Raw genomic sequence first — 17601 nt, 5'->3', positions numbered from 1 at the left:
AATTATGTGAGGTGAAGGATGTGTTAATTTTCTTGATCTTGGTAATCACTCCATGATATATATGCATATCGTATCATTATGTTGTATACTTTAACCTTATATAGTTATATTTGTCAATTATTACTCAATAAAACTGGGAAAAAAGAAATTTGAGAAAATAAATTTAAAAAGGGACAATTTACAGACATGTGGATAGAATGTAGGAGAACAGAAACAGATAGTAGAATATTCTGGGGCTAGTTATAGCACAAATCCATTTCCATCATTCAGTCTGGAGAATCAAAGACAAAGAGTGGTTAATGAACTTAAGAAGTGAATGTGTGGAACAAGCCCCTCCACCCCCACCCCCTTACGGGCTGGTGATACACTCAGCTCCAGGTGGTTACATAGGAAAGAAAATGAAGGAAAAATGGAACAATCTCACACTCCTCTGATTTCTGGCCAGGGCTTTCCATTGGCCAAAATCAGTGCAAAGACAGAAGACAAGGGAACCTGTTGATAAAGTACCTACAGATGGCCCTCAGAACACAGTGAAGTGTGCCAAAGGAGGGAAAGTGGATCAGGATGGGGAGAACAGACAAGCCAGGACAGACCCATTGGTCATTTAATTGGTCATTTTAAAAGCGCAAGTATATTGGGATTTTATTTGGACCTTATTCCATCCAAGGCTACCATAACAAGCTTCATTGATTCTCAATGATCAAAACTAGTGTAAATCAACACTATCACACACTATTATCATTTGCCATCCCACTCTCCACTTTCTCACTACACCCATCACTTCTTCAAAGTTGAAGTGTAGCTGCTTGTGTTTCTTAATTTGTTTGTTGTGTTGTGTTTTCGTCTAGAAAACAGACATGAGGTATAAATTACACTTCAATACCAGTATTTTCTTTATGTCCAACATACAACTATATTTATCTATTTTAGAATCAGCCTTCAATTGTCATTAGTCAATCAAACATTTGGAACTTTGATAAAATATTAGATTCACTAAAATTCACTACACTGTCCATAGATTTATATTTACTATTTTGATACAATTTAAAATTTCCCCACTTCCCCCAATTCTGACAACTGCTTACAACTGTGCTCTTGTTAGGCTCCTCCATTAACAAGTGTCAGGGCTCAGAGGAGGCCACTCCAATACACGCCACAGTGGCATATTGATTATTTTGAATTAAAGCTACTTGAGAAACAGTCGATATGAAAAGAAGACTGATTCTGTCTGTCCCCTCTGAAAGCAGCAAATAAATGCCCTGTGTTAAAGGTCCCCTCCCTGTACCGGGAGAAAGAGAGACGTACTTATTACAAGAGATAGGGAATCCAGGGCCAACAAATCCTTTTACTTCTTCACTGCTTTGCTAGGTTTCCAAACCTAAACTCTGCTTGGATTCTTCATTAATTTAGCACGAAAGCCTAAGTTTCTTTGGTCAATCAATTCCTCACAAATTCTTTTTTCTTTTCTTTTCTTTTTTTTTTTTAATTTTGTCTAAAAAACATAAAAGCTGCCTGCCTTGGTCACTTCTTAGGTTCCCTGTCTGTGAAGCCTCCATACCTACAAATTGCATTTATTTTTTCTCCTATTAATCTGTCTTGTATGAATTTAATAATTAGAGCAAGCAAAAGAACTCAGAAAAGAAAGGGGGAATTTCCTCCTCCCCAACAAAAGCACCAGAAACATGGCCACATTTGCTGAGTCACTGAATCATTATATAACGGAGAGAGAGTGAGAAAGAGAGAGAGAGACCAAGACAGAGTTCAGAAGAGGGAAGAAACAAAACAACAAATTCCTGTGCCACATAGATTAGTCATTAACATAGAAGCTAGAATAATACACTTCAGATCTAGCATCACTCTGCCTCACCTAAGGACACACACCACTTCATTTTTCTTACTCTGGTAATTTTCTCTAAGAGCAAACTGCTGATTTATCATCCATACATTTCCTTCTTGGGATATCAAAAAATAAATTTACTCTTTTTCTATCTATATCATAGTTTCTTTATTCTGATTTCCCCCTGTGTTTCATTCGAATCCACAACACGTACTGTTTGTGCTTGCTTTTATCTGAGTCTAACAGAAAGGGCCCATGGTAAAGAGCATGTTGAAAATAGACCTTATCTTTGGAACTGTCAAATATCTCAATGGCTGACCTTGGGTTGGGCACAAATCCCTGGTCCAGTTTTATATCTGAGTGATAGGTTGTTATTATAATTGAACACTCAAGGTACAATATTTGTCAACTGGTAAGTATATACGTCTGTCTAATAGTTTCAGAAGATGGATGTATGTTAAGGATTATGCTTTCCTTTCTAGTGATATATGTTTATTTTTCTTTATAAAAATTTCTATGTCTTTATAGAAATATAATAGATCTGTTTAGATAAATCAGTCAAATATTATTTACCTAGCCTACTCTAATATTATGGATATATCAAATAGAAATATTTCATATTTTTTAAAATTTTATTTTATTGAGTTATAGTCAGTTTACCATGTTGTGTCAATTTCCAATACAGAACACAATTTTTCAGTTATACATGAACATACGTATATATTTCAGATTTTTGAATGAATTAATCTATCTAAATAGATTTATCCTGCTAACATATACATAGAATGTAAAATAAAAAATATATATGTGTGTGTATAGGTATTTATATACATCTAAATATGTTATAAATATGTGCTTATATACTTGATTTATAAATACACTACTTTGTTAGGAAGTAAATTACATTTTGATTGTGAAGACAAAGTGGAGTACCTGAGAATTGAAACTAACATAATTAACTGTCCTCTGTGTTAAACAATACTGATTGTTGACATCCTTTCCTGTCCCTATATTAAACAGGACTAGAACTGAGAAAATTAAATTAGCTGCTTTCTCCAAGACATATCTTCTCCTAGAAGATAAGACTGTGAATTCATGTATCAATTTCCTGGGCTGCCAAGACAAATTGCCACAAGCTGGGTGACTTTAAACCATAGCAATTTTTTGTCTTAAAATTTTGGAGGCCAGAAGTCTGAAATCAAATAGGATCATGCTCCCTTTGAAGGCTCCAGGGGAGGAGACCTCCTTACCTCTTTATTCCTTCTGATGGTTGCAGGAAATCCTGGGTATTCCTTGTTGAAGATAGATCATTTCAATTTCTGCCTTCATTTGTCACATAGTATTCTCTCTTGGTGTCTGTGTCTTTTCTCTTCCTCTAAAAACACCAGTCATTGGATTAGGGTCTACTTCAATCTAGTGTGACTTTATTTTAACTAATTATATCTGTAAAGGCTATTTTCAAACAAGCTCACTTTAACAGCTACTGGATGTTAGGACTTAAGTATAACTTTTTGGGGTATACAACAAACGCACATCAATCCACTAAACAACTTACTTATTCAAGAGTAATTGTTTGCTAATCTGGACTTGCTTCGAGTCCCTCTCCTTGCTGTGAGCACAAACTCAAAGCTATGATGTTATAAACTCTACTCAATTATAACTATTTCTTCATTTTGCAAGACCTCAAAGATCTCAAAAAACAGCTAGGCCAACTTCTAGAACTTTAATAACATGCTGCCCTAATTTTCCATTTTGAGACCCAAGATGTTAATTTGATGTCCCACTTTACTATTGCAAGTTTAATAAGCTGTGCTTTGTTTAATTAACATTTATGCTAATGATTTTGGGGGCGTAAATAGTCAACACACCTAGATGTCCCTTGGTAAGTTTTGCTCATTAAGATTTGCTTCAAAACTTTCTCTTCACTCTTCTTATAATTCCAAAGCCATTATGTCCCAAACTGTGCATGATCTCTTTCAGTTTCCTACCTTGCAAAGCCTGATTTAAAATAAACCAGCCTAGGACCTAAATTTTTAAAAATACCTTTTCTTTATTTTCCATTTTGAGATAATGCTGTAACTCTGTCAGCACAAAACCTTCTCTTATTGCAGAGTGATAAAATTTTAAATATATTTTATATTTAAAATATATATAAAATAATAACAAGAATATGGAAATCATCCAAAAGTTCATGAACAGGAGATGAAGAAATGAATAAACAAATAATGATATAGTGACAATTAGAATATTGCCTAGCAATAAAAATTATAAACAACTTACACATAAAACACAAGTAGGAAGTATGAATAATGAATCTCATTTCCTACTTTTGTAGATCTATTATGTCAGACATAAAAAAAATATATCTTTTCAAGATCCCACAAGTATTTAGTGAAGAAGACATGATTGTCAGAATTTTGACATAGCTTTCCCACCTTTTCCATAGATCATGTCATGTTAAATTGGGAATACTCCCGTATTGTGTGTTAATACAGAATACGTTTTAAATTCAGAACCTTTAAAACTCTTAGTATCATTACACTTGTACAAGGCAGTAAAAGAAGAAACTTTGTAATTATCAAAAACTTTATAGTTATCCATAAACTATATGGCTATGACCCATAGTCATTTCCTTCACACTTACTTTTTCTGCCCCTTTTACTTTTCCTCCCCACTGTCAGAATGTCATCAACTCCTAGATGGGATGATGTGAATGGGTGAAACAACAGACCAGTTTTCTCACTGAAGTTTAGTTCTTTCTCTGATCCCTTCCATTGTGCCAGATAGAACCATTGTTTATTTCTTGCAGCCATGCTTCTTTCTTCATAAATTACTTGTGTGTATACATTGCTTGCATTTTGAATCTATCAAGTATTAGAAGAAATGGAATGCTTTGTATTGCAATGGAAATGATTGGATGGTCTATTAGTCAGATGTATTTGTTCTGTATTTTATATATATATATATATGATATGTGATATATATAGTCTTATTATATATAATAGATGTGGAGATATATCTATAACTGTATCTCTATATATGTATATATGTTATCTCTCTCTCTCTCTCTATATATATATATATATGTGTGTGTGTAGGTAGATAGATAGAGAGAGAGGGAGAGAAAGAGAGAATATGAGAAAGAGAATTACTATAAGGAATAGGTTTATATGATTATGGAAGCTGAAAGTGATATATCTGCAGGTGAGTTGGCAGCCAGCAAGCTGGGGATCCAGGAGAGCAAATGGTTTAGTTCCAGTACTGGTTCAGAGTTCAGAACCAATGGTGTGATTCTCATCTGAATATAGACAGACTTGAGACACAAGAAGAGCCTATGATTCAGTTCAAGTCCCAAAGCAGGAAAAATACAGATGTTTTTGTTGTTAAGATCCTAAAAGGCTTATCATTTCCCTTAGGGGTTAAGCAGTAGAGGTCTCTTGCAGCACTGCATTTTCTGAATTTATGTACCCTCTCTTTTCCTCTTTTATTCCTGCTTCAGGATGATTAACATCAAATGAAGCCACAGCAGAGAACACACCCTACAAACATTCTAATTTCCAACTCTTTGTCCTAGCACTACAAGTGTGTTAAGTAGATGATCTGCCTTCTGAGTTTCTGCAGGTTATATTAAAAATATATATGCACCACTATGTAGCACAGGCCTGTGTTATTTTAACATCCAGTAAGAGTTTATTTATCTCCATGTGAATAGCATGCCAAGCTAAGTGACTTGGTTTCGCTGTATCAGCACAATATGACCCTCAATTTTTTCATCAGTCAGGAAAAGATGTTTGTTTCTTATTCATGCTACATGTCCTATAGGAACCATCTGGTATTGGGCCCATATGTTCTTACTCTGAGAACAAAGCTAATAGGTTTATCACAGGGAACATAGAGACTCATCATGCTGTAGGAGGACAAGGTGAGGAATTTTACAGCTTCTTAGTGACTCTATCTAGAAGTGAAACATGTCATTTTTTTTCCATGGTTTTTAACCAAAGTAAAACTCATAGGCTTGATTAACTATAAATAGGGTAGGTAAGTTCAGTTTTAATGATTGTGCAAAAAAAGGAAAAAACAGAACACTCTTGAATTTTCTTAATGGCTACCAAACTAATTTTCATAATTCATAGAAATCCTTCTTTCCCATGATATCACCATTGCATTCTACAAAGTAAGCTGGGACTGTCATACAGTGGCTGTCAAACTCTGGGATTTGACTCATTTGTGAGTAGAAAAATAATTATTTAGTTGTGTCTCAAATAACACTTTTGAATGAAAGATGAATATCATAGAATATGATAATAGAATAGAATAAATCAAAGTTCATGGTAGTCAAACAAAAGCACTATTTTGTGAAATGATACATGTATATTTTGCATATATATCAGTCCAAAAATACAGGATTATTATATTATTAACATATAAAATTATAATACACACCATGTTGTAATGTACTTCACAGCCAAAAATGTGTAAAGCCATGGTTTTAATGTATGCACTGAGGCTGCGGCAGCTTGAGGTCTTATACTTTACTTAGTTTTGGTTGAACTTCTATACTGACATTTTGCAAAGCTCTTTCACATATATTTCAGTTCACCCTTAAAACAACCTTATAAATATGCATAGTTATCTGCAAAATGCAAAACTAAGTCTAAGCAATATGGTGCCTTGGCCAAAGGTACAATTTGCAAATGGCAGGGTGATCACAATTATAACTTTAAAACCTATTCTTTCCACTACCCAATGACACCCTGCCAAAATCACTATGGTTTATAGCTTCTTTAAGGAATTACTCTCTTTACTAAATTCTGAGCTTCATTTTTTGTTCCTCTTATGCATTTCTTACAAATTAGAAATAATTATGTATCTTAAAATAGATGTAAGTATTTAATATACAGAGTTTCATCTACATCAATATTAAATTTCACGCCTTACCGCTGAAGGCAAATAAGTTGCAGAACTCTTTAGGTAGTTACCACTATTACATATTAAGCACTTTATTAGATACTGGGGCTACAAAAGTAGATAAGTGATGACTTGCCTGCATGAAAGCAGCCTGGTGGGGATATGGTTGTACAAATATAAAAGTCAATACAATGTAAAAATACTGCTCTAGAAAAGTATTCAGAATCCTGGAGAATATTGAGCATGTAGGAAACACTGTGAGACCTAATGAAGTTTTGAGTAATAATAAGTCTGGAAAAAAAGTTTAACCAAGCCTTTGATGAATAAACCAAAAGACATCTTAAGATGAAGTTAGAAATGTAGTAAAGACATACCAATTTGGAAATAGAATTCTTTCTCTTATCAAACACGCATTTAGAACCAATTATGCACCGGGAGATAACTGTAGGCACTTGAAATAGGAAGATTAAAAAAATAATGTCCACCTTGATTTCAAAGACCTTAAAAAAAAAACGAAGAAGAAGAAGCTAGTGTAGTTCAACCAGTTGTTATGATGGAGAGTTTGAAGAAAGAAAGGTAACGTGATTTTAAGTGGTCTTGTTATGAACGGTTTTCAAACCAGTTAATATGGGATTTAAGGTCTGAGCAGTACAGCCAAATTTCCTAGATTCAAATTTTGGCTGTGTTCAGGACAAGCTACTTTATCTATCTGTACTTTAGGTTTCCTGTATGTAAAATAGATATAATAGTAGAATTTACCTCAGTAGATTTCTGTCAGGATTACAAATATATGTATGTATCTCTGTGTGTGTGTGTATTCATTGCTTACCATTTTATAAGCAACATAAGTAATTTCTATAATCACTATATATCAGAGAATAGAGAATAGATTTTTTTTTTACATTTTAAAATTTTTTAGATTTTTTAACATTCTTGTGATAATTGTCACAATGTACTGAAGGATCATTAGAAAGGGAATGGCTTGCTTCATCCAAACTGATTAATCTAACAATTCCTTCCTTCTTATTTTCCCTAACTTGCATTTCTTTATTTTCTGAATGCATAGTTCATTGTTTGTTATCTTTTAATTAAAAGGAACAGAATAAAAAGATTTATTTGATCAAATTGTGTGGATGTGAGGCTGAAGTATGGAAGTTTGACTATATTATATCAAAATGTACCATTGCAAGGAAAACATTGCTAATTGATATTGGAAATTTTAAATTCCAGAAAGTTTTGATTTTGTTGTGTCAGATAATTTGTATTTTTATTACATATAGTTTATATCCACTTGGTTTAAATGCTAAGAAGCTATATAATGTTCATTAGAATACCATCATTTTCATTACCATTTTGCAGTGGCAATCACACTAACCCAATAGTGAATATAGTAATTGGTTCCAACTTGCTTGACAGATGTTATGCAAACTCAGAACTTTCTTTGGTTATGGCATATAGTTATAGTCTTTACTTTCAACTTTGTAGCCTATAATGTACTGTCACTTGCATGATCTCATTTTATTTGCCTCATAATAATTTTATCTAGTGTTTCTTGTCCATTCAAAAGGACATTAAGGTTTTTCACCAAAGATTTGAAAATATTGCCATCAGAGAGTAAAACCATAAAATCAGCTCATGGTGGAAGAAAATGTTCATCCTAAATGTACCGTTTTACAGAATAAGTGGCAAATATGTGATTTTTTAATGTTTCCTTATTAGTCTATGTTAGGATGTTTTGATGTAAAAAAATTAAAAGCACTAAAAATAGGGGGAAAGAACTTAGCAAGAGAAGAATTATTGTGGGAAGATGCCAATATAGAACTTTGTGAACATCAGAGCAATACTGTGAGAAAGTAGAATCCCACCAAATGGATGACACTATTCTGATTTCCTTAGCAAAACTAAAGAAAAACTCAGAACAAATTTTATAGCTGGAGAAATTCTTAATGAAGAATTGTGGAATACTTAAAACATCAATAATCTGAAATCAACATATGATATAGTATAAATTCTTTTTAGTCCTAACCAAATCTAACTACCTTATTTTCAAGTGGATTACCAAGTCACCAGATGATAGCAAGATGTTAAAATAATCATATGATCTTCAGATATCCTGGTTTCTGACTCTGATTTCTGATTACAAATTTACATTTTTTTAGTCTACTTCTTTCTCATGTGAAATTTAGTTATTGTGAGCCAAATTCCACACTAAGAGGAGTCTCTGGGTCATACATTATAGAGATCAACAGTATTATCCAGATACAACATAATCTAGATCTTACAGGCATACCTCAGAGATATTGCAGGTTCAGTTCCCAACTATCCCAATGAAGCACATATTGTAATAATGCCAGTCACACAATTGTTTTGGTTTCTCAGTTCATATAAAAGTTATATTTACAATATAGTCTACTAAGGGTGCGATAGCATTGTGTCTAAGAAAACAATGTACATACCTCCAATTAAAAATACTTTATTGCAAAAAAAAAAGGTTTTTTAAACATAAATCAATAAAAAAGAAAAGAAAAAAAAGAAAAAAGGAAAACACAACCTATAATCACATGCTTTAAATTCTCAGTTATGAACCAAAATTTGTTAGAGCAAGCCATGTCTTTTAGCACTTACAATGTTATCAGTGATTCATTAATTAAGGGTTGCTATCTTTTGACTCAGATTTAGAGGATGTGATAGAAACATAAATCATATACCACATTGTGATTACTTATTTGCCTATTTACATCTGTTCGACTGAAAACTCTGGGGCAAAAAACTAAAATCACATTTTTCTCATCTTTGTTCCTACAACCTGCCTTATTTGTAACTAATATTAAATGCTCTGTAAATGCTCCTGAATGAAACAATAAAACAACAAAAAATTAAGGGCATAAAACAAAACAAAAAAAATACTTTATTGCTAAAAAATCATCCAAACCTTCAGTAGGTCATAATCTCTTTGCTGGCTGATGGTCTTGCCTAGGTGCTGATGGCTGCTGACTGATGCTGATGACTGATCAGGGTGGTAGTGGCTGAAGGCTGGGGTGGTTGTGGCAATTTCTTAATATAAGATAAAAATACAGCTTGCCACATCAGTTGACTCTTCTTTTCACAAATAATTTGTCTGTAGCATGTGATGCTGTTTGATAGCATTCTACCTAGAGTCGAACTTTCAAAATTGGGATCAGTCCTCTCAAACCCTGCTGCTGCTTTATCAACCTACGTTGATGTAATATCCCAAATCGGTGGCTGTCATTTCAGCATTGCTCACAGCATCTTCACCAGGAGTAAATTTCATCTCAAGAAACCACCTTCTTTGCTCGTCCAAAGAAGAAGCTCCTCGTCCCTGAAAGTTTTGTCATGAGAGTGCAACAATGCAGTTAAGTGTTCAGGCTCCACTTCTCATTCTAGCTCTCTTGCTATTTCTACCACATCTGCAGTTCCTTCCTTCACTGACATCTTGAACTTCTTAAAGTCATCTATGAGGGTTGGAATCAACTTCTTCCAAACTCCTGTCAATGTTAATGTTTTTTTTTTTTTAACTCTTCCCATGAATTTTAAATATTCTTAATGGCATCTAGAATGGGGAAGCATTTCCAGGAAGGTTTAAATTGACTTTGCCCAGATCCATCAGAGGAATCTATCAATGGAAGTCATAACCTTACAAAATATATTTCTTAAATAATAAGACTTGAGAGTCAAAATTACCCCTTGATCCATGGGATTCAGAATGGATGTTGCATTAGCAAGCATGAAAACAACATCAATCTAATTGTATGTCTCCATTAGAACTCTTGAGTGAGCAGGTGCTTTGTAATTAAGCAGTCATATTTTGAAAGGGGTTGTTTTTCTGGGCAGTAAGTCTGAACAGGGGGCTTAAACTATTCAGTACACTATGTTACAAACAGATGTATTGTCATCCAGATTTTGTTGTTCCACTTATAGAACACAAGCATAATTAATTTAGCATAATTCTTGAGGGCTCTAGGTTTTTTGAAATGGTAATTAAACATTACCTTCAACTTAAGGTCACCTGCTGTATTAGTCCCTAACAGGAGAGACAGTGTGTCCTTTGAAGCTTTGAAGCCAGGCATTGACTTCTCTTCTCTAGCTATGAAAGTCCTAGGTAGCATCTTTTTCTAATAGAAGATCATGCCAGCTACATTGAAAACCTGTTGTTTGATGTAGCCACCTTCATTAATAATCTTAGCTAGACCTTCTGGATAACTTGCTACAGCTTCTGCATCAGCATTTGGTGCTTCACTTTGTACTTCGGTTTTCTGGAGACATTTTCTTTTCTTAAACCTCATGAACCTCCCTCTGCTGCTTTGGACTATTCTTCTGAAGCTTCCTCATTACCCTCAAGCTTTGTAGAATTGCAGAGAGTTAGAGCCTTGCTCTAGCTTTGGCTTTGGCTTGAGGGAATGTTGTGGCTCGTTTGACCTTCTACCCATCCTGCTAAAACTTTCTCCATATCAGCAATGAGTTGGTTTTAGAGACTTTGAGGAAGAAGGTTGATGGAGAATTCTATGGGATCTGAGAGATGGAAAGGAACTTAGAAATCATAAGACTTGGGTACCCACTGGCTTATAAAGTTCCCTTTGTGCCAGTTAGGAGCAGCAGAGCTTCCAATCTTTATGGAACAGAAAAAAGGGGGCAATAATGATTGCACATCATTCTTGAAGCTCACAGAGTTAGATACAGGATGGTCCAAAATGGAAATTTACATCTGAACTATTGGATAATTATAATTCTACAGACATTTTCATTTAAGACTAAAAATTATATACTAGTTAACTTATTAGTGAGTTATTAAGATTCATTAAATCTTGCATTAAAGGTATAAAATAAATTCTGTATTATTAATATACTGAGAAGAGTGTCAGCTAAATAATGTTGAAAATATCCTAAAACACATCAGCAAACTGGTATAATAAAGATTTTGTTTTGAGTTGGCCATGTTTACCATTGATACTCTTGTTGCATTTTAGATACTAAATTCCAATCAGTTGCACCTTTGCTTTTCAATTTGTTTTATTAAGATGATTTTGTTAACTCCTGATAGATAACTATATCTGTAATATTTTGGTCTATATTTATCATATAACCAGATTTTAGTGCAATCATGCATTAAATGAGATCAAAGACGTACCTTCAGGTATATTTTAGTAATAAAACTGTTAGAGAGGAAAGTAAAGTTCACTAAAATAACCAACATGAAAATACAGTGTTTAATATTTGATTTAAATTTCTCTTTCTATTCAAATGTTTGTTTTATAGTAACATCGCTACTATAGGAAAAATTTAAATGATACGTGTGACACATGCTTTAAGTGATGATAACTACATGTCAGGTATTAGTCTAAGTGCTTAGTATATACTGACATATTTAAAACTCACATGATTGATCTCATGGAACAGTTATGTCATCTTTTTCATTTTAGTGGGATGGAATCTGAGTCATGAGATGTTTAGTAGTTTTCACAACATCACATGACGCTAAATTCTGGAGTTCAGTTTAAAACATAGGCAGTGTAATTAAAGAACCCAAACTCTTTATCAGTGTGCTACACTAGATATTAGAATTATATTTTTGGTAATAATTTATATAATAGAAAACTACTCATAATTAATTAATGCATCATCATAAAATAAAATGTACACAGTATATACATAGTAAAGTTAATAGATAAATTATAAAAGGAACTCACCATTAAAATGAAGAGAAAGCAATCTAAATCAGTAATTAACAATAGACAATATATAACATTAAGCAAAAGTGTAACAATATTTATGATAAATAAGAATACACATGCCATTATTACTCATTTGTATCACTCCCATAACTCAGATTTAACAGCGCAGAAATTTCTGGTCAGAAATTTACTAACAGATTATTTATTCTGTCATATCTTTACAGTCTTCTAATGCAATTAAATTATCTTACAGAGAAATACTGGCAGTTACAGGTACAAACCCACTTGAAATTTTGATTCAATAAAATCATAAAAACTAAAATTTAAGTTTGAGGAGTTGGGAAATACTTTTGCTAGATCTGATAGATAATTTGGAAATATTTTAATAGAAATTTATTCAAATTCAGAATAAATATGGTTGTTAACCAAACGTAAATAATCAAAAGATTTATTATCAGTAACAAAAGAAAAAGTCATTGTAGGAAATAAATAGAAATAGAAAGAATGTTATAAATTAAATGGCATCTAGCACTGGAGTGATTCATTGTCCCAGTAAAAAGTTTAGTACATTTTCATTGCCAATAATCTCAGATCCCACAAAAAGCAATGTAGTAAGATAATTTGGGGGCTAAAAGTTTTATCGTATGACAAGATTTGGACATCTCATTGTTACAAATTCATAGAATAAATTAAGAAGATAAGAAAAACTTAATATTCACAGATAATTGTGTTATGCAAAATTTAAAATATTTCAAGATTATTGGTGGTTGCCAGAGGCGGTGGTTGGGGGTAGATAAGCAAAATGTGTGGAGGGAGTCAACGGTACAAACTTCTAGTTGTAAAATAAATACATCATGGGGTTGTAATGTGCAGCATGACAGCTATGATTAATAATACTGTACTACATATTTGAAAGTTGCTAGGAGAGTAAATTTTAAAAGTTCTCTTCACAAGAAAAAAATTGTAATTTAGTTAGGGGATGGATGTTCACTAGACTATGGTGATCATTTTGCAGCATATACAATACTTAGCCATTGACTCCTACACCTAAGACTAGTGTAACGTGTGTCAATTATACCTCAATAAATATAAATTTAAAAAATAAAACACAAAATAGTTCAGTGTACATGATCTTAGTTTCAACACTATGGATTCAATGGTATGTATTATTGTACTTTATCCCAGAAGAACATTACATAATTATTGTATTAATATTAGGAATTTGAAATAAAAACAGTGAAAATATATAATTACATATCTAAAAGTCTGTATACATGTTAATAAGAAAAGAAAGCATTAGGCCAGTGAAATAATGAATGAAGATTTTTCTTGCTATAAATGACATTTAAATTTAGCGAACAAGTAAAAACTTACACAGTTGATGAACATATACACAATGTAGCCCTCTATACATGTGCCTCAATATTCTTATGATGTTCTTTCCACAAATGTAGAGAAAAGGGTACTAGAGGCAGTCATTTCACATAGTGAAAAATTATAATTCACTACAATTCATGTTAAAGTGAATTTATTTTGGACATTGTAACCATGCATTGTACTATGCATTACTAGCATAGATGAGAACTAGTACAATTATATTAAATTGCCACCAAAACAGCTCTCAGGGTGTAAATGTGCATACTATGATTTTTAATGATAAATCTTATGATAGAAATTTTAAGACAAAATCTTGCCTAGGCTTTTCTTTATCCATGGTCCCATCAGAATATAATAGCTGAAATTTTTCATCTTTTTGATTCTCTTGTCTAGAGCTGGTCTAGTCTATCTATTTATATTAATTAGAGCTAATATATATACATATACATATACATTGTACAGTTTAAATAGCACATAACAAATATGTCTCTATCTTTATACAAGTTGATAGTAAAATTTTTATGTTGAATTTATAAACTCGATATATACTGGTATGCAGAAAACTACATACATTTCGTATTTATTAAGCTCATGCTATCCCATAAGCACAATGAATAAGTCACTTTTCAGATTCTGACTTCAAATATATGATTTTTGGCCTTTGAGGGTGGTCACATTTTGTCCTGGCCAAGTCCTGGTCCTTTGCTGTGGTGTAATGTTCGCAGAGTCTGGCAATGTGTAGGCCATGACTGAATTTGTTCTATTTCAATGGTGTGCATTAAATTGCCCTAGTGCACCTTGGGTTCTTACAATCAATAAACATGATTAATATGTCTAAAAATGACAGTCTGTTTTAAAAATAGCACTATAAGTCACTGCTTAGGTTGAATATATCTTTTGAAATTAGCAGGTGAGTATTTTCTGTAGGCGATGATTAAGGTGGCTATTCTGGGAAAATGACAACATATAAATTGATCTCAGAGAAGAAGGCATGGATATCTTTTTCCAATTAATGTCAGCACATCTTGACCCTTCTGTTTATATGACAAATAACCAACATAGGTCTCATTTGTAACAATGACCTATTTTAAGAGAGCATATGACTAAAGAAAAATGCAGAGCAAAGCATTAGTCCTAGTAGCTGTCCTCATTTGCTAAAAACACACAGAAGAGCTTTTTATCCTAAAAAAAAAAAAAAAACTACCCATCTTAAAAAAAATTTTTGTAATATTGTGATCCCATTATTGTTTTGTTAATTCAAAACTATATCCCACCTAAGTGAATTTGTCCAAATATTTATTCCATTTTATCAGTAATACAATAGCTCTAGAAAGCAAATAGAGATATCTCTGCTAATTTTTATTTGTGACAAGATTTAATAACACAAAGTATCAGATTTTCTTTGTAATAGTGCAAGCCATAAACCTAAAAAAATAAAAATCCTTTAAAAATAATACAACTTAATACAACTGTATTAAGTTTGTATATGTTGATGAGGAAATTTTAATTACTCATCTGACATAGTTTCAGCCTAAATTATATGAAGTGTATTTAATTATTCGTTGAATACTATCAGAATTTCACCAGATCCAAATTGTGCATGCATCATTCCTATTACCACCCATTTTCAAGTACCAAGTAGAGGAGACTTAAGTGAACAATACACTAAACAGATAAACACTCAGAAAAACATTTCTTAAACATCTATTATAGGAAAAGTATTGAAGGAAATGATTGAATAGAGAATGATAAAATTTTTTGTTCACTGGTTGCCTGGTTTTCATCTTTTCAGTGTGCAGTAAGTTGTTTGATTAGTTTTCTGTGAAAAAAATCTACTAAAGTTTTAAAAGAATGTACTGAGTTAGTTATCAGAGTAGTAACACATAATCTTATAAGAAAATCTCAAAAATGCAAATGAGAAGAGTGCATGGCAAATTTACTAATTCAGTCGTTGCTTAAGATAAGTTCTAATAAAAACAAATAAAAGTCAATAAAAAGTTCCAAAAAATAAAAGTGGCTGCTTGTGTTATTTAGTTTTTCTTTTTACAGATTTTTCTCTGAATATAAAAAAAGTTAGGAGTTTTCTAACAGACAATGCTTAATTCACTGTTTGTATGTGTATGTGCTTTAATGATAGAATAAAGCATAGGAGTGGTGTATGCTAAAAGATATTCTATAAAATAAAAATCAGAACCATGATTTAAAAAGAGTTTTGGTGGCAAAGCTGATGGTGCTAAGAAACGCAGTTAAAATTTAGTATGGATCAAGTTCCCATATTTTGGTCAAAAACAAATGACCCGTACAGGACTGACTACCAAGGGTATTAGTTGACTGCAATCTGCGTCATTTCACAAATGTACTGACTGTCGTAAAGTCCAGGCAGTCTAGTCTGGGGTGTAGAAGTCCAGGATTCATAACTACTGAAGTTCTTTTTCTGGAATCCTATCTTGAACATTTTTTTTAAGCTGATTTGCAAAATTGGATGTTGTCAGATAAACCTAGGCAGGGGATTAGAAATCTAAAGCTCTTGGCATTAAGTGTAGTGGAATGAAACAATGTGCAACATTGGAAAAAATAAAACCAAACAAACCAACCCTGAAAACAACAATCATTCAATGAGACTGCTGGTTTGCAACCTCTGGGGAATTCCCCAGGTGAAATCTGAAACTGGTGCCCCCGACCCGGAAAGCAAGGAGAAACTGAAGAAAGTGATACTCCAGATTGGCGGCGGCTGTTTTAATGAACAAGGAAATTTACATACAAGGTTTCTCTCCGTGCCAGGAAGCAGATCTCCGCACCCGCCCGCCAGCATCTTCAAAGTTTGCATAGCGTTCTTGACTAGGTCCAGTCATATATTCTGGCCGGATGGTCTCAACAGCACCTTACTGTCTCAAGGCTATGTATGTCCTTGGAACTGGCTGCTAGGGGACTAGCAGACCGTAGGTGGGAGGTTGTTCTAAGGACAGCGGGGCGGGGCGGGCTCCTGGGTCAGCAGGCAGTGGTGTCCTCTCCGTGACCTCCTCCAGCAGAGATCGTCACATATCTAAAGGACTGTTCCGTGAGAGAGCAGGAGCTGCTGTTCTGGGAGCACCGCTGGACCAAGGGCAGGAAGTTGTTGAAGCAGTTTTCTGCCGAAGGTAGGAACTGTTTTGCAATAATGAGAAAAACCACCATTTGAGATGAGTCATCTTGTGAGGAAATGTTTTCAAATATGTAGCACAGGCAATTCTTACTACACTAAATATATGTTGTACCGAATGTCCTCTGATGTTCCGTTAATTCTACAGATCTATGATCAGTTTGCCTAACCACTGGATTGGTCAGTTAACGTAAGGAAGTACGTTGTGAATGGTTCTTGAGTATCTATCCTTTGTCAGAAAAATTCAAAATCTTGCATTTTGCCTTTTTTTTCAAATAGCCGTAGATAGTTAATTAATTTTAAAAAATCTGATAATTATCCGAGGCTAAAAAATGTGTTATATTTTACAACAATCTTTCAGGCTCTCAATGTTCATTATGAAATTGTTTTTCACATTTAATTGTGTTCTAGTATGATTTTTAAAGGGCCTTTTACAGCCTCATGTTTCAGCTTGAGCAGCCAGATGTCACTGTGCTCTCCTTGCCACACAAACTGGACACTACTGTCTGTTGCTGTATATTGCATGTGTATCAGTCCTAACAAACACAACTGCATACCATGTTGATCAAAAATCTTGACAATGATTTTTGCCTGATACAATTATGAATTTACACAAGCACAGTTTTCATGGCATTGTGATGTATCACTGA

At 33.3% G+C, this 17601-nt stretch overlaps 1 long non-coding RNA gene across 1 annotated transcript in view; it reads right to left on the bottom strand.

Annotated features, from left to right (window-relative positions):
- LOC135318969 (uncharacterized) overlaps positions 1 to 16725 on the bottom strand; it is a 58723-nt gene extending 41998 nt beyond the window's left edge. Inside the window, exons 1-2 of the long non-coding RNA XR_010377455.1 lie at positions 16574 to 16725; positions 3088 to 3212 (exon numbers count right to left, since the gene is read on the bottom strand). This is a non-coding gene — a long non-coding RNA (uncharacterized LOC135318969). The remainder of the gene's footprint in view (positions 1 to 3087; positions 3213 to 16573) is intronic.
- Positions 16726 to 17601: the final 876 nt, after the last annotated feature.

The sequence above is a fragment of the Camelus dromedarius genome, chromosome 2 (genome assembly GCF_036321535.1).
Source record: "Camelus dromedarius isolate mCamDro1 chromosome 2, mCamDro1.pat, whole genome shotgun sequence".
Classification (NCBI taxonomy): domain Eukaryota; kingdom Metazoa; phylum Chordata; class Mammalia; order Artiodactyla; family Camelidae; genus Camelus; species Camelus dromedarius.
This window is presented reverse-complemented; position numbering and strand designations above follow the sequence as displayed.